Below are 21079 nucleotides of genomic sequence, written 5' to 3'. Positions count from 1 at the left end.
TGGAATATCTCATTTCAGGCCCTTTGATCCCTTAATGTTGCTGTGGCCAGGTCCTGCATAATCCTAACTATGGCTCCTTGGTATTTAAAGCTTTTTTTTTTCTGGCTCTTTGTAGGATTTTTCTTTTATCTGATAATCCTGGAATTTGGCCACAACATTCCTTGGTGTTTTCATTTTGGGATCCCTTTCCAGAGGGGATTAATTTATTCTTTCAATAACTATTTTTCCCTCTGATTCCATATCAGGACATTTTTCCATCACTACATCCTGTAATATTAAGTCCAGCCTTTTTTTCTCTTCCATGTTTTCAGGAAGGCCAATAATTCTCAGATTCTCCCTTCTTGAACAGTTCTCAAGGTCAGTGGTTTTGCTGATGAGGTATTTTACATTTTTTTCTTATTTTTTCAATCTTTTGGTTTTTGTTTAACACAATCTTTTTGTCCCATGACATCATTAGTTTCCACCAATTACATTCTTTTTTTTAGAGAAGATTTTTCTTCATTTATCTTTTGCAACTCCTTTTCCAGTTGGTCCATTCTATTTTTGAAGGATTTTTCTATTTGTCCAAATGTAGTTTTGAGAGAATCATTTCCCTTTTTCATTTGCCCAATTGAGGATTTGAGAGAATCATTTTCTTTTTGGATTTGCCCAATTGAAGATCTGAGAGAGTTATTCTCATTTAGTATTTGTCCAATTGCATTTTCCAAGGATTTTTCTTGTTGCAAGATGTTAATTTTCTCTTGCAATGTGTTAATTTTTTCTTGAGCTTCCTTTCCCAATTGATTTTTAAACTCCTTCCTGATTTCTTCAAGGAAGTCTTTCTGGGCTGGAGACCAATTCATATTCTCCTCAGCAGTGCTAGATCTCTCTGGGCTAGAATCTGTCTCTTCTAATTATTTCTTCATGGAAGTCTGGCTTTTTTTCATCTTGTGTTGGGCGGGGAGAGCTGGGTCTCTGAGGTTTGCTCTTGAAGATCCTAGAGGCTTTGTTCACTTGGCTTAGTAATTCCAAGGGCCAGCCAGTAGGGGGTGCAGGTTACTTTCTTTGGCATGAGGCCCTCAGCAGCAGCTTCTGAGTTGACCTTGAAAACTCCCACCTGGGGGAGGGAAGCTCATCTCTTTCTGTTGAGTGATATCTGCCACCCTGAAGGGTTGGGGGGATTGTTTGTTGTTTGTTCTGAGCAAAGGGCTCTGCTGAAAGTATGGAGCTCAGGTCCCCAGCCCAGCTGGTTGTTCTCCAGAGGTGCTCTGAGACTCTGTGCTGGAACTCACCGTAGTTCCTCTCCCCTTGGTCAAAGACTTTGCAGCTAAAGCTGGATCTCGCACCTGCCACTCACTAAAATCTCTATGGCTGAGGCTGGCCTTCTGCTGCCATCTCTGAGCTGATCCTCTGCTCTCACCTCCTGGTTCACCCACGGTCCCCTGAGACAGACCTTCTTGGTAGGTATTCTCCTAGCTTCTCTTTCTGGGTTTTGTTGATTGAATTCCTGTTACGAGGTTTCTCTTGTGTTATTTCTGAGGGGAAAGAGAGAGCACCTATCACAGTGCCTGTCCTCTCTCCACCATCTTGGCTGGAAGCTATTTCCTCATTTATAAAAAAAGTAATGATATTAATAACTACCTCACAGGGTTATGAGGATCAAATGAGATTTGCAAAGAACTTTGCAAACATTAAAGCTCTATATAAATGCTATCTATTATTACAATAAAGATAAGATCTTATGAATTATGTCTAAAGTTGAGGTTTTTCTTTAGAGAAGGGAGTAAGGAGTAAGACACTGTGAAGAATAGATTAAATAAAATTTGTCTGGAAGATCACCCTCTTGGCTTGTAGTGAAAACACTGGGGTCTCAGATAATTTCATGAATTTTATTTATAATTTTTTTAAGTTTCTTAGCTTCACTAGGAAAGGAAGTCACATGGAACTGGTATCTTTGCTCTAGGTTGAAATCTGTATGAGATAACTAATTATCTCCAAACAAATAGGTACTTCATACCAAAAACTTTTGATTTTTTTCTCCATACTCTCCCCAAGGAAGAGGAGGGGGAAAGTAGCAATGCTTCAAGAGTAGATCCTCAGTGAGTACAGATCAACTCTGCTCATTCCCTGAAAAAAAGAAGGGGATAAAAAAGTATTCCAGATCCATACTGCCCACCACAATGACATCTGTTAGGCATCAAGTAGGGAGTAAAAATTCTCAGCAAGATAAATTCCAGTACTTAGTTAAGAAAAACAGAAAACAGTGCTTTATTACACATTGTGAATAAAAATAAATTAATTATATTTAAAAACTAAGTCCAGGGGCGGCTAGGTGGCACAGTGTATAGAGCATCGGTCCTGAAGTCAGGAGTACCTGAGTTCAAATCCAGCCTCAGACACTTAATAATTACCTAGCTGTGTGGCCTTGGGCAAGCCATCTAACCCCATTTCCTTGCCCCCCAAAAAAATTTAAAAAAACAAAAAAGTAAGTCCAAAAGAAAACAGTGTGAGGAATGAAGGGCATTGTTGGTCTTCACAGGGTGTGGGGGGTGGTCCTGTTGAAATCCATTACAAAGGGAGAATGGCCCCAGCCAATCACAAAACTGGGAGAGTTCTCCTAATTCCATTCCAAACATGACAAACCCAAGATTAGAAGAAACTAGTTCTTAAATGGTCAAGAGTAACCTAGATTCTTGACCTTCTCCTTTGCACATGCTCAAGGAGATCTATTTGTTCTTGCTCATTAGTATAATGAGCAGGGTGGGGAAATGTATAGGAGCCAATGTATCAATTAGATTTGTAACTCCAGATTATGGTTGGCATGAAGGAGCAGGAACAAAGCCTTTCCAAATGCATAAAAGAGCTTGAATTTTGGGGTTTCCCTGCCCCTTTCTCCTACCATGAGAGAGGTGTACCATTTTGTTAAGATATCTTAAACATTTTAATCACTCTGGGCTAAGTATTGTTGAGCCATTTATAACAATGGTAATCTAACATTTCCAGTACGCACAAATATATTGATATGCTAACACATTTAGAAAAATAAGAACCTATGACTTTGTTAGAGCAATAGTCTAAAATTAAATTTTATTTTCCTGAGTTGTAGTGGATAGTTATTTTATTATTTACTTCATAAAGTTGTTCCAAATCCTATACTGAATCTATTTGTCTTCTGTTTAGGTGTCTTAATTCTTTCTTTTCTGCTTAAGTTTTTATTTCTGAACATAACAGGGCCTAGAAGCATAATCTTTATGAGCCAGTACTCAACATATCGACATTATGACTGGTTCAATTTCCCATATTAGAAAAGGCTAGAGAGCCTACTTCTGAGAGAATCATGGTGTCTTAGGGAGATTTTGAATTATGCATATACATTCTATACCTTGCTATCCACATGATGAATGACAATCTTTGATTGACCACAATTGTATAACCAGACCTGGGGATGCTCTCAAAAGGCCTTAACTTCAATTTCTTTTGATCTAATTTTTTCTTTTCAGCTAACTTCTTCCTAACATAAGGTATCCAGAGAGAGAGAGAGAGATAATGCTTTAAAGGTATTGGGCCCTTCCCCTTTCAAGGTCAAAATATATCCTCAGTTCTTTGCCTAAGTTCATGTTTATTCTTTTGCTTTAGGTGAAGGGATTGGAGAGTACAACTTTGTGAAATTCTAAAGGTAGTAGAGCAAGCAACATGGGGTCTAGGAGACTGGGAGTCTAAGAATTCAGGAGTTGAGTCCATGCTGGATTTTGTAGCCAATCCAATATTGATGACCTGAAGAATGATCAGTGTCTTTAAAATCCCACACCAACTCAGCTAATAGCTGAGACTCATTTAGCAGCTATGTTGAATTTGGACATAAATTTAGTGGGACTAGTGCTAATAGTGGGACTTCTAACCTAAGTTAATATTTCTCTAGAGACCAACATAGAAGAGGGAAGAGTGTTCAAGAACACTCATGTTTTTGTTCTTATTGTATCTTTGAAGTAAATATCCCTTGGTAAAAACTAATCAATGGTAAACAGTTTACTGGAATTAATTACTGGTGGCCAACAGGAGAGAGAGAGGGATTGTACCCAGAATGGGGGGTTTAGCTGATGACATCAGAGAAAGAGATACTCTAATTCTGAGAGGGAGATATAGGAGCTTGAATCTAGGATAATGAATCCAGAGAGTATACTTGGCACACTCTTAGTAATTGATTTTCTTAAGTAGAGAACTCCATACAGTTTCCCCCAGCTAATGTTAGTACTCACTTGTCTATCTTTTTAAAAGTCTTTTATTAATTCCTCTAGTTTTTATATTGTAGTCATTCTTGGCTGCACCCATCCACTACCCCCAAATCCCAGTGACTTTTCCCTTATAACCAAGAAGAAAAATAAAAGTATGTTAATCATGTCTGGCAGCATATGCAAAATTCTGTATCTAGAATGTCCACCTATCTAATGAAAGGATTGAATCATGCTCCTCATTTTTGTAAATGTCTTTTTGTGAAATCAGAAAGAGAAGATTTCATCTTGGAAAGAAATAAGCTTCAAGTCCAGGGTCCAAAGCTAATTGTATTTTTCCATCCTGTGGGAACCAACATAATTGAAAAATCCCATCTATGTCAAAACATTTTCACCATCATTTGAGGATATATAAAAACCTTTCCATGGCAATGGAGGAACAGGAAATTTAGTCATTTAGAAGCGATCCAAACAGCTATGGAGCATTCATGGTGGTTTACTCCTAGAGTGTAATTAGGAATCTGGGCCAGGGTGAATGAATGCTTAGCTATTTGGGTTACCAATGCAGACTATTTTCTACTTTGGGTTGCTCAACAATACCTGCTCCTATGTATTACTGCAATAACCTTACTTTACTATTTTATTAACCATGAATCTTTATTATACAGTCACCTCCTGAGCAATTAGTTGAAACAAGCTATATTGATTGATCGATTAGATCACTAAGAAAGTTAAAACTAAAGATCTTTCATGCCCCTGAATACAAGCCAAACCAGAAGAAAACAGCATATTCTTTCCTTAAAAATCTTCACAAACTTTGGTCTCCCTTAGTGGTATACTAGTCAGTTTTTATGAATAATTCTTTTTTAAAATTTATTTTAGTTTTAAATTTTTACCCCAGCTACATATAAAAACACAAGTTTTATTATTTACTGTCTAAACTTTGAGTTCCAAATTTTCTCCTTTCCTCCCACGCTACTCACCACTTTGAGAAAGCAAGTTACTTGGCATAGGTTAAAGATATGCAACAATTGCTACACCATCAGTTTTGTCTTCGGGATTGGTGGCATTCTTTACCACAAGTCCATCAGAGAAATTACTTCAATATTTTTTCCCACACTTGCAATTGCTATTTGTATTTCCCTCCATCCCATTCCCTCCCACCCACCCTCATTTATTCTATTCTCTGTAAGTTGTAACTGTCTACCCTCTCCCACAATCTTTCCTTTCCTAACACCTGCACCCCCCCTCCTCCCCCGTCCGTCTCCTTTCTCTCCTCCCTTTCCTCTCCTATTTTCCTCTAGGATAAGATATATTTCTATACCCAATTGAATGTATGTTATTCCCTCTTTGACTCACTTTCAATGAAGTAAGTTTCACTCACTCCTCCCTCACCTTCTCTCTCTTCCATGCTACTGCAATAGTTTTTTTCTTGCCTCTTTATTGTGAAATAACTTTTCCCATTGTATCTCTCCTTTCCCTTTCTCTCCCATTAACTCCATCTGAGTGTGTATTTTGATCTTCCATGGGACCAAAGTAATTGTCTATGGTCAGATTTTTTTTCCTTTCTGTTGTTTGCTCATTTTCCTAGCCCATGACTTGATTTTAACTCTTTTTTTTTGGTGGAACTTTGCTTTCAGGGTGGAGAAAGCACTGTCCCAAGCATTTGAGGGTTCTTGCTCTCCACCTTTTCAACCTTCTAAAACCTCACAATCCTTCCCTAAATGGACACTGGCCTACTTGCTGTTTCTCAAAAAAAAAAATTACCATCTTTCTACTCTGAGGAATTTTCTGAGGCTGTCCTCTGTACTTGGAATGCCTTTCCTCCTTATATCAACCTTCTGGCTTCCTTTAAGTCCAACTAAAAATTCCACTGTCTATAGAAAACCTTTCCTAATCTCTTTTGATATTTTCCCTCTGTTGATTATTTCCTTTTTAGCCTATATATGGCATATTTGTACTTATTTGTTTTCATACTATCTCTCCCATTGATGACAAGCTCCTCAGAGAAGAATTAAAAATGAATGGAATAGGGGTGACTAGGTGGTGCAGTGGATAGAGCACTGGCCCTGGAGTACCTGAGTTTAAATCCTACCTCAGACACTGAATAATTACCTAGCTGTGTGGCCTTGGGCAAGCCACTTAACCCCATTGCCTAGCAAAAAAAAAATGAATAGAATGGAATGGAAATTAAAATAATATCAAAAGCTATAGGATCAAAATTGATAAAAGATAAGAAAATGAATATTCAACAAAAGCAAACCTACAACTAACAAATTAGGAAATAAAGAATCTAAATTCCCAACTTCCAAAAGAAATCAAAGAAACCATAAATGAATTCATAAATGTAAAAAAATCCTTTTGATCCAGATGAATTGGCAAGTTGTTTAGAGCTAGTCCTTAAATAGCAAATCTGCCCCATGTTAAACCAAAAATTAAAAAATAATAAACTTCAGAAAAATAATAAAAAAAGTCATCTTGCCAAACCTGTTCTAGGAAATAAATCTGGTCCTGATATCTAAATCTGGGAGAAATTGGACAGGAAAAAAATTCTAGAATGATATCTCTAAAGTCAGTTGATACAAAAATTTTTTTTTAAATATGAGCTATAAAAAGGCAGCTGGGTGGTGCAGTGGATAGAGCACTGGCCCTGGAGTCAGGAGTATCTGAGTTCAAATCCTACCTCAGACACTGAATAATTGCCTAGCTGTGTGACCTTGGGCAAGCCACTTAACCCCATTGTCTTGCAAAAGAAAATGTACAAAACAATATTAGCAATAGGGATATAGAAATATTTTCCAAAAATTATTCATTTTCTCGATGTTATATTTATACTAGTCACTGGAGAGTCTTAATGTTGCATCTCTTATTTTCATTTTTTTACTATTTGAATGTATTTCCATTGTATTATAATTTTATAGTCCTTTTGTTAACAGGATGGTAGGAAGAAATAAGAAATCCAACAAAATGATTCAACAAAGATATTAAACATTTTGACAATCTTTATATTTTGACCTTTACACTGAATGAGAGGAGGAAAACCTGGGTTAATTTCCTTTTTCATGAGGAAAGATATTTGTTTTAAAATATAGAATGCTTCATAATAAGTATGTCTAAATGTATCATATTTGTACAGAGTCCCTGCCAATCTTCTCTGTATCTTTCCATTTTTAGTGTATTTACTATTGAAGCACATTCTCTGGGCTACCTTTTAAGGCATTTCAAGGAAATTTGAGGCTCAAGGAATTTAGATCAGTTTATTCTCACCTGAACAAAAGTATGGTCAGAAATTCAGGCTAAAAATTTCAGACATTAGATGGGGTCCTGCCATCAATGGTCATGAAGGACCTAAGGGGTTTATGAGCTGAAACAACTCAATCTTAGAGTTAATGTCTTCAGTAATCAGGAGCATCTGGGGGTTATCTCCATACATAAGGACTAACTCTTCAATTTGGGTTCTGTAGTGGACCTCTTCTATCACTATGGTGAACATTTTTTGGCTTCCACCCAAGAAGAGTGCAGAGTTGCAACCTAGCATTATTGTATAGAGAGGAAGACATGCCTTCTGATGATTGTATAAGGGACTAAGTTGGCTCCAGAGCTTCTTTGTAGATGAATAGACAAAGGATACTGCAGGGAGGAAAGAAAGAAAATCTTTGAGAACTGAAGACATATAAGAAGCCAAGTCTTCTAAAGGTTCTGTAGAAAGGACATCACTTTCGATTGTTCCTATTATCTGGTCTAAGATCTTTTTTTCACTCCTAGCTGAATAGCTCTTGTACTCTTTTATTATTTGGTATAATTTCTTCAGTTTCTATTGATTGTTTTACTTGAATAATGGGTTATTTATTTTTATAGGATAATCTTTTATGTAATCAATATTTGGCAATTTGTTGATAAATATAAGCTAAGGGCCACCATCTTCCTTGGAAGCTAACAGAAAAATGACTTTCCTTTTCAAACCAGACTTGTAACTCTAGACTCAACAGATAATTGAGGTGTGGCACATGGTGGGTTGGTTGGTTCGTTCTTGTCCTATGTTATTGTTATGGTGCATTTGATGGTTCCATATATGTATGGTGTGATGCTGGCTGATGGAGCACCCTGGTTTTCTTGGTGTTAATTGTTAGAGCAAAATTAGCACAAGCAGAAGAGAATCGATCCACACTTTGCTGAATCTCAGCTTCAGAGATTGCACTGAAGGCACAGTCATCAGCAAACAGAAGATACACAAACACGCCCTCCTCTTTGGTCTTGGCTTATAGTTGAAGAATTGGCCATAAGTGCAATAGTTGACCTTTGAGGCCATGTTCATCTTCAGTGAAGGCATTTGATAAAATGGTTGAAAAAAATCATGCTAAAAAGGATATATCTGTACTCCTATATTGTTTTTAGTGGCAGATAGATATAATTCTAATTCCTTCAGTGAGTATTTGTCCTGGGACCTTATTCTGCCCTAAAACTTCCAAGTTAACATGCTTGGAGCTTCTCCTCTCCAGAGAAGTAGGCTAGTATTGAAATCATATTTCTCTATTTCATTCATAAACCACAACTACACTTAAATAACTCATGTAGACATATCAATTTTAAACATCTTCCTGTTTTATGTTTTGTTGCGATAGTTATGATCAGAGAGTTATTAAGATTGTATTCATTATATCTCTCAGGGACTCCAATAATTTTGATTTATAAATAAAAGATATCTTGTTGGATGAGAGCATCTAAGCATTTCATATTACCAAATCAAATACTTTTTGATAATCAACATGCAATAAGTTCATCATGCATTTAATTGTAGGATAGTAAATATGTGCTCATCTGAAAATTTCACTAACAAAATCTACCTGTTCTCCACTTATATCTTAATTGAAGATGCAATGCCCATGATACAAATAGAATTTTTTCAAAATAAAATTTGTATAAATGATAAAGAAAATATGTAGGTGTTCAGTACATCTCCTTTTTGGTATAGTAATGAGATCTAAATTTTGTTGTTTTATTTTTCCCTCCATATCTTTGGTAACTTCTTCTATCTCAAATCTTGTGAATTGATCACTTAAGACCTTCACAATTGTGTCACCTCCAAATTAGATAATTAAGCCATGTTTAATTTGGCTACTTTTCTTAGCTACTCTTTTAGTAGTATTTCTGCCTTCTCTAGAAAAACATTTAAGACTGTGAAGTTAAAATCCAACCAAGTATAGTGACTCTATTATTTATGATGGTAGATAGAAAGGTATGTAATTTTAAAATTATAGATATTTTTTGTTTTTTCTTCTGAAATGTTCTTTCATTTTTCATCCATAAATGCTCTCAGGATATCTTTTATGCATTAGATCACTCAGCAAGATTTATAAAACTGTTTTTAACCTTCTTCTGCTACTCTATTTTGAGGGAAAATCCTTCGATCATCTTTCTCATAATATTTTACAAACAAATTTATGTTCTAACCCAATGTTATCCCTGGTTTTCTTTTCTCTTTTCTTGTCAAGTAAGTCAGGTACTTACTGACTAGAAAATGTTTAAACTGATTCAGTCATTATAGTAATTGAGATATATCCATTGAACTGCTATATGAAAATATTAAAGTCCTTGCCTATGTCCCCATCTTCTCACAAAGCTATTTTTCATTAACAATTTGTTTGAATAGGTCAGGATTTAGTTATTTCAAAAAGTGTCTTTTTTCCCTCTTTTTTATCGTTTTCTCTAGTTTTTTAAAAAACTTCAACCTTTTCAGAGGTGAAACAAGGATGCCCATTATCACCAATACTATTTAATATTGTAATAGAAATGTTAGCTTCAGCAATAAAAGAAGAAAAAGAAATTGAAGGAATTAAAATTGGGAAGGAAGAGACAAAACTCTCACTCTTTGCAGATGACATGATGGTATACCTAGAGAATCTAAAAAATCATCTAAAAAACTATTGGAAACAATTAGCAACTTTAGAAAAGTTACAGGATATAAAATAAACCCTCATAAACCCTCAACTTTTCTATATATGACTACAGCAAGATACAGCAGGAAGATCTAGAAAGAGAAATTTCATTCAAAGTAACCATAGACAATGTAAAATACTTACCAAGGCAGACTCAGAAACTTTTTGAAAACAATTACAAAACACTTCTCACACAAATAAAATCAAATTTAAATAACTGGGCAAACATCAACTACTCATGAATAGGTAGAGCTAACATAATAAAAATGACAGTTCTACCAAAATTAAACTACCTGTTTAGTGCCCTGCCAATCAAAATTACAAAAAAAATTACTTTAACAAGTTAGAAAAAGTTGTAAGTAAATTCATTTGGAGAAAGAAAAAGTCAAGAATTTCCAGGAATTTAATGAAAAAAGTGCAAAAGAAGGGGGCTTAGCCATACCTAATCTAAAATTATATTATAAAGCATCAGTCACCAAAACTGTTTGGTATTGACTAAGAAATAGAGTGGTGGACCAGTGGAATAGACTAGGTGCATTAGCAGGAAATGATTATAGTAATCTGCCATTTGATAAACCCAAAGAGTCCAGCCATTGGGATAAAAACCCTCTCTTTGATAAAAACTGCTGGGAAAATTGGAAGTTAGTATGGAAGAAACTTAGATTAGACCAACACCTCACACCCTTTACCAAGATAAGATCCAAATGGTTACAGGACATAGACATAAAAAACAATACTATAAGCAAATTAGAAGATCAAAGACTAGTTTACCTGTCAGATCTATGGAAAGGGGAGCAGTTTATAACTAAGGAAGAGATGAAGAACATCACCAAAAAACAATTAGATGATTTCAATTACATTAAATTAAAAAAGCTTTTGCACAGATAAAACCAATGTAACCAAGATCAAAAGAAATGTAGTAAATTAGGAAACAATCTTTACAACTAATGATTCTGACAAAGGACTCATTTCTAAAATATACAGAGAACTGAGTCATATTTTTAAAACAAAAAGCCATTCCCCAATTGAAAAATGGTCAAAGGATATGCAAAGGCAATTTACAGATGAGGAGATCAAAGCAATCCATAGCCATATGAAAAATTGCTCTAAATCATTGATTATTAGAGAAATGCAAATTAAAGCTTCTCTGAGGTACCATCTTACATCTCTCAGATTGGCCAATATGACCAGAAAGGATAATGATCATTCTTGGAAGGTTTGTGGGAAATCTGGGACACTATTACACTGTTGGTGGAGCTGTGAACTCATCCAACCTTTCTGGAGAGCTATTTGGAACTACACCCAAAGGGCAACAAAAATGTGCATACCCTTTGACCCAGCAATACCACTACTGGCTCTATATCCTGAAGAGATGAAGAAAAAGGGTAAAAACATTATTTGTACAAAAATATTTATAGCAGCCCTGTTTGTGGTGGCAAAGAATTGGAAATCAAGTAAATGTTCTTCAATTGGGGAATGGCTTAGCAAACTGTAGTATATGTATGTCATGGAATACTACTGTTCTATTAGAAACCAGGAGGGATGGGATTTCAGGGAAGCCTGGAGGGATTTGCATGAACTGATGCTGAGTGAGATGAGCAGAACCAGAAAAACACTGTACACCCTAACAGCAACATGGGAGTGATTAGCAACCTTGAAGGACTTGCTCATTCCATCAGTGCAACAATCGGGAGCAATTTTGGGCTGTCTGCAAAGGAGAGTGCCATCTGTATCTAGTTAAGGAGTTGTGGAGTTTGAACAAAGTTCAAGGACTATTCCCTTTAATTTAGAAAAAAACAAGGTATCTTATTGTCTGATCTTGTTACCTCTTAGAATTCTTGTCTCTTCTCTAAGGATATGATTTCTCTCTCATCACACCCAATTTGGATCAAGGTACAACATGGAAACAAAGTAAAGCCTGATAGATTGCTTTCTGTGGGGGGTGGGGGGTGGGGGGGGTGGGGGGAGGGAAGTAAGATTTGGGGTAAAATTGTAAAACTCAATATCTTTAATAAAAATTAATTAAAAATAATATTCTTCTTTTCCAACCTAGCCTTTTCTGCCTTTATATCCCCAGTAATGTTTTAAATATAGTAGATACTTTAAAAATGTTCTTGAATTGAATTGAACATCACAGGCAACCTGACATTTCTTCCTTCCTCAGTATCCACTTATTTGAAAAATCTTTTCCATTCTGCTTCCACAATATCTCTTGCTTTTTCTTTTCATTCACAAAGCCAATATAGTAGTAGAGGTTATCATCACTTCTTATTTGAATTATCCAGATAACCCCCCAATTGGCCTCCTTATTTCCTATATCATTTTCTATTCTTTGGTTTCTTTTCTTAAATTATTTTTTTTTCAATTGTCAAGGTTTTATTTTCTTCCCTCTTTGGGGGAAAAAGATAAAAAACTCCATATCACATATGAGCAAAATTAAACAAAACAGATTCTCATATTTTTCATGTCTAAGAAATGTATTTAATTATACATATTAGTCTATCACTTCTTTGTCAGAAGATAGTCATTAGTATTGATCAAAGTATTGATGAGAATTCTTTTAAATTTTCAAAATAATTTCAAAATCACTTCAATAATTTCCAAAAAATTTCATTTATGTATTATTGATGTTATAAATTGTTGTGCTGGATATGCTCACTTTTCTTTGCATAGTTTCATTTAAATCTTCCAGGTTTATCTGAAACCCTTTCATCATTTTTTTAGTCTCCCTTTTATTTAATATTTTATGTTTCTTAATTACATGTAAAACAATTTTAGCATTATTCTTTTTCAAATTTTGAGTTCTAAGTTCTCTGTCTTTCTCAACCCCCACCTCTCATTGAGAAACAAAGAAATTTAATATAGGTTAATCATGTGTGGTCATGAAAAACACATTTCCATGTAAGTCATACTGTGAAAGAAAACACAGGCAAAAAATTCTCAAGAAAATAAGAAAAGAACCTACATGTAGAATCCATCAGCTCTTTCTCTGGAGATGGATCGCATCTTTTATCATAAGTCCTTCTGAATTTTCTTGGATCATTGTATTGCTGAAAGAGGAAAGTAACAACATCAAAACTTTTTATCTCCCTCCATTCTATCTTCCCTGTATTTTTACTCTTCTTCCTCCTTTCCCCTTATCTGTCCTCACCATTGCTTTGCTGTCTGACTCACACTGTCATTTCCTCTTTTCCCTTCTACTTCCCTTTAGGGTAGGATAAATTTCTAAACCCAGTAAGGAATATATATCATTACTTCTTTGAGCCAAATTTGTTGAGAGCAAGATTTACTCAGTGCTGACACTCCCTTCTTTCCCTCTACAACCTAATAGTTCCTTTGAGCCTCTTCCACTAATGCCTTCACCTTCTTCTCCAAGCTTTTTTTGCATGTCTTAATTATTTTATACCTGCCTTATATCCCCATCTTCTTTTAAAGTATACTCCTTTCAAGTATCCTGATAGAAATACAATTCTCAAGAGCCAAAAGTATTATCACTTTTATGATCAATTTATACCCACACCCTCTGATCCAGGATATTCCCTTCAACTTTCCCACTAGAACTATAACCCTCATGAGAATTCTAAAATTTGACTACAATATTCCTCAGAGCTTTTATTTAGGGATATCTTTCTGGAAGTGATCGATGGATTCTTTCAAGTACTATTTTTGTACCTTCTTGAGCTAGGATATTAGGGAAGTTTTCCATGATAATTTCCTACATGATATTTTTCAGATTATTTTTTCTGATCATGGCTTTCAGATAGATCAATAATTGGTACATTATCTACCCTGGATTTGTTTTCCAGGTTGGTAATTTTCCCCAGAAGGTACTTTATATTTTCTTCTATTTTTTTCAGCCTTTTGGTTTTGTTTGATGGAATCTGGGAGTCTCATAGAGTCATTAGTTTCCATTTATCCAATTCTAAATTTTAGGGTTTTGTTTTCTTTCTTCAGTTGTCTTTTGTGTTTCCCTTTCCAATTAATGAATTTTACTTTTAGAGGAATTGATTTATTTTTCCATTTGATCTATTTTCCTTTTAAAGTTATTGTTTTCTTCATCAATTTTTCATAATTAACCCAACATGATTCTCATTTCTTTTCGACATTTTTTTCTTCTTTCTTGGTTTTTAAAAATCTTTTTTGAGTTCTTCCAAGAAGTCTTTTGGGATTTGAGACCAATTCAAGAATCCCATTTGAGGCTTCACATGTAGGCATTTTGTCACTGTTTTCCTTTTCTGAGATGGTTTTTGTTATTCCTATCAGTATAATAGCTTTTAGTGTTTAGCGCTTTTTTTTTTTTTGGTCATTTTGATATTTGAGTTCTTATGTTTGTCCTTTGTTCTTGAAGAAGACCATGATCTCAGGAAGATGATGCCATGACAAGCTCATGAACTGGATCTGAGTGAGAGGGTGCTGTGCTAAGTCTCCAGCCTCACTTTCTCCTCCAGAGCCATGTGGATCCAGTGCCCAGATATGAATCAGGACAACTCGAGATGGCCCTGGATGTGAGGCAATCAGGGTTAAGTGACTTGCCCAAGGTCACACAACTAGTGAATATCATTGTCTGAGACTGAATTTGAATTCCTGTCCTCCTGACTCGAAGGCTAGTTCTTTATCCACTGCACAAAGCAGGGCACAGTCCCAAGCATTTTGTTCTGGGGCCAGAGTCCAGTCTCTGGCTTACCACTTGTCCATGGCATTGTCTATGGTGTTTGAGGTACTAATAGATTGTTCTCTGAATTAGGGTAGTCCAATCCAGTCCCATCTGTTGTACCAGCATTCCTATATATATATATATATATACATATATATATATATCTCTATATATTTTAGAAATGAGACCTTTATCAGAGCCCTAGTTATGGAAATTGTTTCCCAGTTTTCTGTTTTCCTTCTAATCTTGCTGTATTTTTTAAAATTAATTAACAAACTTTATTTTTTCCAATTGTAGGCAATGGGGTTAAGTGACTTACCCAAAGTCACACAGCTAGGTGATTATTAATTGTCTCAGCTGGGATTTGAACTGAGGTCCAAAGTGAAGTCCTGACATCAATGGCTGGTGCTCTATCCACTGCACCACCTAGCTGCCCCTGCATTATTTTTTTTTTAATGCAAACATTTTGCCATTTAAAATGTACTTCATTTCTTGTTTGCTCATAGATTTCTCCCCTTGTCATGGATGATACATAAGAGTATTTCTTGATCTGTTAATTTGTTCTGTAGTATCGCCCTTTTTGTCTAAATCCTGAACCCATTTTGATCATATTTTGGTTTAGGACATGCATCTCATTATTTCTTTTTTTAAATATAAATATTTTATTTGCTTTCCAATTGTATACAATAGTAGTTTCTACTTATCATTTTTGTAAGGTTTTAAATTTTATAATATCCCCCACCCTCCCTGTCCTCCCCTCACCCCCCATAGAAGGCAGTCTGTTAATCTTTACATTGTTTCCATGCTATAAATTGATCAAAATTGAATGTGTTAAGAGAAAAATCATATCCTTGAGAAAAATATAAAATGATAGAGATAACAAAATTATGTAGTATATAAGACAACTTTTTGTTTAAAAATTGAAGGTTGGTCTTTATTTAAACTTCACAGTTCTTTCTCTGGATACAGATGGTATTTTTTGTCACAGATACCCTAAAATTGTTATTGATTGTCATACTGATGGAATGAGCAAGTCCATTAAGGTTGATTTATCACCCCATGTTGTTATTAAGGTGTATAATATTCTTCTGGTGCTTTTCATCTCACTCAGCATCAGTTCATGCAAGTCTTTCCAGGGTTCTCTGGAAATCCCATCTCTCCTGGTTTCTAATAGAACCATGGTGTACCATAACATGCATATACACAATTTGTTCAGCCATTCCCTAATTGATGGATAGTCACTCAATTTCCAAGTCTTTGTTACCACAGAGCTGCTATAAATAGTTTTGTATATGTGATAATTTTACCTTTTTTCATGTTCTCTTCAGGGTGTAGATCCAGAAGAGGTACTGCTGAAACAAAGGGTATGCACAATTTCATTGCCCTTTGGGCATAATTCCAAATTGCTGTCCAGAAAGATTGGAACAGTTCACAGCTCCACCGACAATGCATTAGTGTCCCAGATCTCCCACATCCCACATGTTGATCATTGTCCTTCCTGGTCATATTGGCTAATCTGAGACGTGTGAGATTGTACCTCAGAGATGCTTTAATTTGCATTTCTCTAGTCAGTAATGATTTAGAGAATTTTTTTTCATATGATTATAGATAGCTTTGATTTCCTCATTTGCAAATTGGCTTTGCATATCCTTTGACCATTTGTCATTTGGGAAATATCTTGTTTTTATAAATTTGACTCAGTTTTCTATATATTTTAGAAATGAGTCCTTTGTCAGAAACACTGGTTGTAAAAATTGTTTCCTAATTTACTACATTTCTTTTGATTTTGGTTACAGTGGTTTTGCTTCTGCAGAAGCTTTTTAATTTAATGTTACCCAGTCTGTTTTTTATCTATCTCTTCCTTAGTCATAAACTTCTCCCCTTTCCATTGATCTGACAGGTAACTATTCTTTATTCTCCTAGTTTGCTTATAATACTGTCTTTTATGTTTAAATTCCGCACCCACCCTTTGTGATCTTATCTTGCAAGGTATAGGGTGTGAAATGTTTGTCTAATCCAATTATCTTCCAATTTTCCCAATAGTTTTTTTTCAAAGAGTGAGTCCTTTCCCAGAAGTTGAACTTTGGGTTTATCAAACAGCAGATTACTATTATCATTTCCTGCTGTTTCTTTTGCACCTAGTCTATTCCACTGGTTCACCACTTTATTTTTAGCCAGTACTATACAGTTTTGATGAATGATGCTTTATAATATAATTTCCATCTCATTTATTTTTTTTCTCTTAAAGATTTTATTTATTTTGAGTTTTACAAATTTTCCCCTAAACTTATTTCCCTCCCCCACCCCCACAGAAAGCAATTTGCCAGTCTTTACATTGTTTCTATGGTATACATTGATCCAAATTGAATGTGATGAGAAATCATTTCCTTATGGATGAAACATAAAGTACAAGAGATAGCAAGATCAGACAATAAGATATCAGGTTTTTTTCCCCCTAAATTAAAGCTAATAGTCCTTGGTCTTTGTTCAAACTCCACAGTTCTTTCTCTGGATACAGATGGTATTCTCCATTGCAGATAGCCCAGAATTGTCCCTGATTGTTGCACTGATGGAATGAGTGAGTCCATCAAAGTTGATCATCACCCCCATGTTGCTGTTAGGGTGTATAGTGTTTTTCTGGTTCTGCTCATCTCACTCAGCATCAGTTCATGCAAATACCTCCAGGCTTCCCTGAAATCCCATCCCTCCTGGTTTCTAATAGAACAGTAGTGTTCCATGACATACATATACCACATTTTGCTAAGCCATTTCCCAACTGAAGGACATTTACTTGATTTCCAATTTTTTGCCACCACAAACAGGGCTGCTATGAATATTTTTGTACAAGTGATGTTTTTATCCTTTGGGTGTAGTTCTAAATTGCTCTCCAGAAAGGTTGGATGAGTTCACAGCTCCACCAAAGAGTGTAATAGTGTCCCAGGTTTCCCACAACCCTTCCAACAATGATCATTATGCTTTCTGATCATATTGGCCAGTCTGAGAGGTGTGAGAGGTGGTGGTACCTCAGAGATGCTTTAATTTGCATTTCTCTAATAAGTAATGATTCAGAGCAATTTTTCAAATGACTATGGATTGCTTTGATCTCTTTATCTGTAAATTGACTTTGCATATCCTTTGACCCTTTGTCAATTGGGGCATGGCTCTTTTTTTTTTTAAATTTGACTCAGTTCTCTGTATATTTTAGAAATGAGTCCTTTGTCATAAACATTAGTTGTAAAGATTGTTTCTCAGTTTACTACATTTCTTTTAATCTTGTTACAGTGGTTTTGTCTGTGCAAAAGCTTTTTAATTTAAGTAATCAAAATGATCTAGTTTGTTTTTAGTGATGTTCTCCATCCCTTTCTTAGTCATAAACTGCTTCCCTTTCCATAGATCTTACAGGTAAGCTAGTCTTTGGTCTTCTAGGTTGCTTATAGTATTGTTTTTTTATGTCTAAATCCTGTATCCATTTTGATCTTATCTTGGTATAGGGTGTGAGGTGTAGGTCTAATCTAAGTTTCTTCCATGCTAACTTCCAATTTTCCCAGCAATTTTTATTGAAGAGAGAGTTTTTATCCAAATAGCTGGACTCTTTGGGTTTATCAAACAGCAGATTACTATAATTGTTTCCTGCTATTGCACCTAGTCTATTCCACTGGTCTACCACTCTATTTCTTAGCCAATACCAGACAGTTTTGATGACTAATGCTTTACCATATAATTTTAGATCAGGTAGGGTTAAGCCCCCTTCTGCAGTTTTTTCATTAAATCTCTGGAAATTCTTTACTTTTTATTTCTCCATATGAATTTACTTACAACTTTTTCTAACTTATTAAAGTAATTTTTTGGAATTTTGATTAGTAGGGCACTAAACAGGTAGTTTAGTTTTGGTATAATTGTCATTTTTATTATATTAGTTCAACCTATCCATGAGCAGTTGATGTTTGCCCAGTTATTTAAACATCTCATTATTTCTTAAGGCACAATAGAATTTCAATGTATTGCAGTATCATAATTTGATCGGTATCCTATTAGCTTCCATTTCTTTAAAAAAGTTTTTTTATCAGTAAACTTTTTTTAGCTTTTATTTTTCACAATATCTTATTTCAGTACTGAAATCAGTCCCCAGATATTTTACTACATTAGCGTCATTCTAATGATCATTTAATAAATAAATTAACTATCTATCTATCTATCTATCTATCTATCTATCTATCTATCTTTGTAAAAAGAAGTTCGATATATTTAGTATTCCCAAAGACAGCAGTAGATCTCACTCCCCAAAGGTCACACATTGAGTCTTACATACACCTAGCAACAAATTTTTTTTTACAGAAAAGCCAAAACCAGAACCAAAACCCCATAAATTTTAGAAGCTTAAATACTTTCTAAATCTACAATCTGGTGTAAGAAACAAAATAAAATTGTAACCACTGATTTGTTTCTTGGGTTCAGTTCTCCCCTGCAAAGACTTGGGAATGCAGGTTTTGGAAAGAAAACAGAGATTTATTAAAGGAAGTTACAACATATTAAGAAAGGGATAGAAAAGTTAGAAAGAGTTTTAAGAGAAGACCACGTGAATTGCTGATTGAATTGGCCAGGTTAGCTGGGGAGGGTTCAGCAGGAGACTGGAAGGTCAAAGGGACCACCTCCCGCCTTGGATCTCCTTAAATTCCCTCCCAGAGTCCATGGGAGGGGGTGGTGACTTGGGTATGACCCAAGTCCTCATTGGAGATTTTGCCTTTTGGGTAGGGGTATCCTTTGGGTGGTCTTCCAGGACCCATGCTCCCTGGCTGTCCCACCAAAAAACAATGTAACCTAAATTAGGTGTTGCCTAAATTAGATGATAAAAGAAGGAAGATTTCCTTTACAATGCAAACAAAAGATTTACAAAGTTTGTCTCCAACTGATCTCATCACTCCCATGCCCAGTTTTCTCCACATTAAAATTACTGTAATCAATGCTGACATCTAATTAATGTTTGTTCTTAATTTTTGAAGAAGACCATGGCATCAGAGTGGTGATGTCATGACAAACACATGAATTGAATTTCAAATGAGGGGGATGCTGTGCTAAGTCACCAACCTCATTTTCTTCTCCAAAGCCATCTGGGTCCAGTGGTCAGCTATAAATCAGGATGCCTGGAGATGGCCCAGGATGCTAGACATCAGCATTAAGTGACTTGCCCAAGGTCACACAGCTAAAAGGAGTCAAGTTTCTGAGGCTGGATTCCAACTCAAGTCTTTCTGACTCCAAGACCAGCGCTTTTGTCCATTGTACCACCTAGCTGCTGAGAACTAATGTCATACTAAAAGATATAATTTACAGTTAGGAATAGCGTAAATGAGACTGATTGGATTGGATGTTGAAGGGTGCTAATTGACATTACTGTCACAACAATTCAATAAAACACTTGATTCAAGAGATTTAATGTATGTGGTTAATTAAATTGTCATTATATAATTTCCATTTATTTACCACTACAACAAGAGCTGCTTTAAATATTTTTGTATCTAATAAGATTTTTCCTTCTTTATTTGATCTCTTTTAGGTAATGGATAGTAACCCAATGGGATCCTTGGGTTAAAGGGTATAGATAATTTAGAAGTATTTGGGGCATAGTTCCACTTTGATTTCCAGAATGACTTTCCGAAAGCATAGAACCACCAGCAGTGTATCAGTGATCCCATTTTCCTCCAGTTTCTCCAACATTTGACATTTTCCCTTTTGGGGGGGATCAATTTTGCCAATCCGATGAGTGTAATGTAAATCTTCCTAGGTACTTCAATGTGTATTTTTCTAACTGTTAGTGATTTGGAGCATTTTTTTCCCATATCACTTTTGAAAACTTGGCTTTATTTCCTTGAAAACTATCTATTTTCTTTGATCATTGGTCAATTTGTGAACCAATTTATCAATTGTCAAATTAATTATTCTTATAAATTTGAATTTATTCCTTATAAATTTTAGATATGAAATCTTTGTAGGAGAAATTTGTTACAAATACTTTTTTCTAGTTGGTGGTTTATTTATAATTTTAGTTCTAATTTGTTCAAGAATTGTAAATTTTTATGTAATTAAAATTGAACATTTGATCTTTTGTGATCTTCTCTATCTTATTTGCATATTAACTATACATATATTAGCATATTTATTTCCCTTGTTCCTATTATTTGTTTATTCTATAACTATTTATAATTAGATCGTATTTCCACTTGGGATCTGTCTTGTTTTATAATGTTAAGTATTGGCCTTAACCTAATTTCTACCACATTGCTGTC

General features: G+C 35.1%; 1 non-coding gene across 1 annotated transcript; it reads right to left on the bottom strand.

The window, feature by feature from the left end:
- Nucleotides 1-7298: 7298 nt before the first annotated feature.
- On the bottom strand, nt 7299-7402 carry LOC141503780 (U6 spliceosomal RNA). The gene has a single exon (XR_012473091.1). It is a non-coding gene; the product is annotated as a U6 spliceosomal RNA (small nuclear RNA).
- Nucleotides 7403-21079: the final 13677 nt, after the last annotated feature.

The sequence above is a fragment of the Macrotis lagotis genome, chromosome X (assembly GCF_037893015.1).
Source record: "Macrotis lagotis isolate mMagLag1 chromosome X, bilby.v1.9.chrom.fasta, whole genome shotgun sequence".
Lineage (NCBI taxonomy): Eukaryota > Metazoa > Chordata > Mammalia > Peramelemorphia > Peramelidae > Macrotis > Macrotis lagotis.
This window is presented reverse-complemented; position numbering and strand designations above follow the sequence as displayed.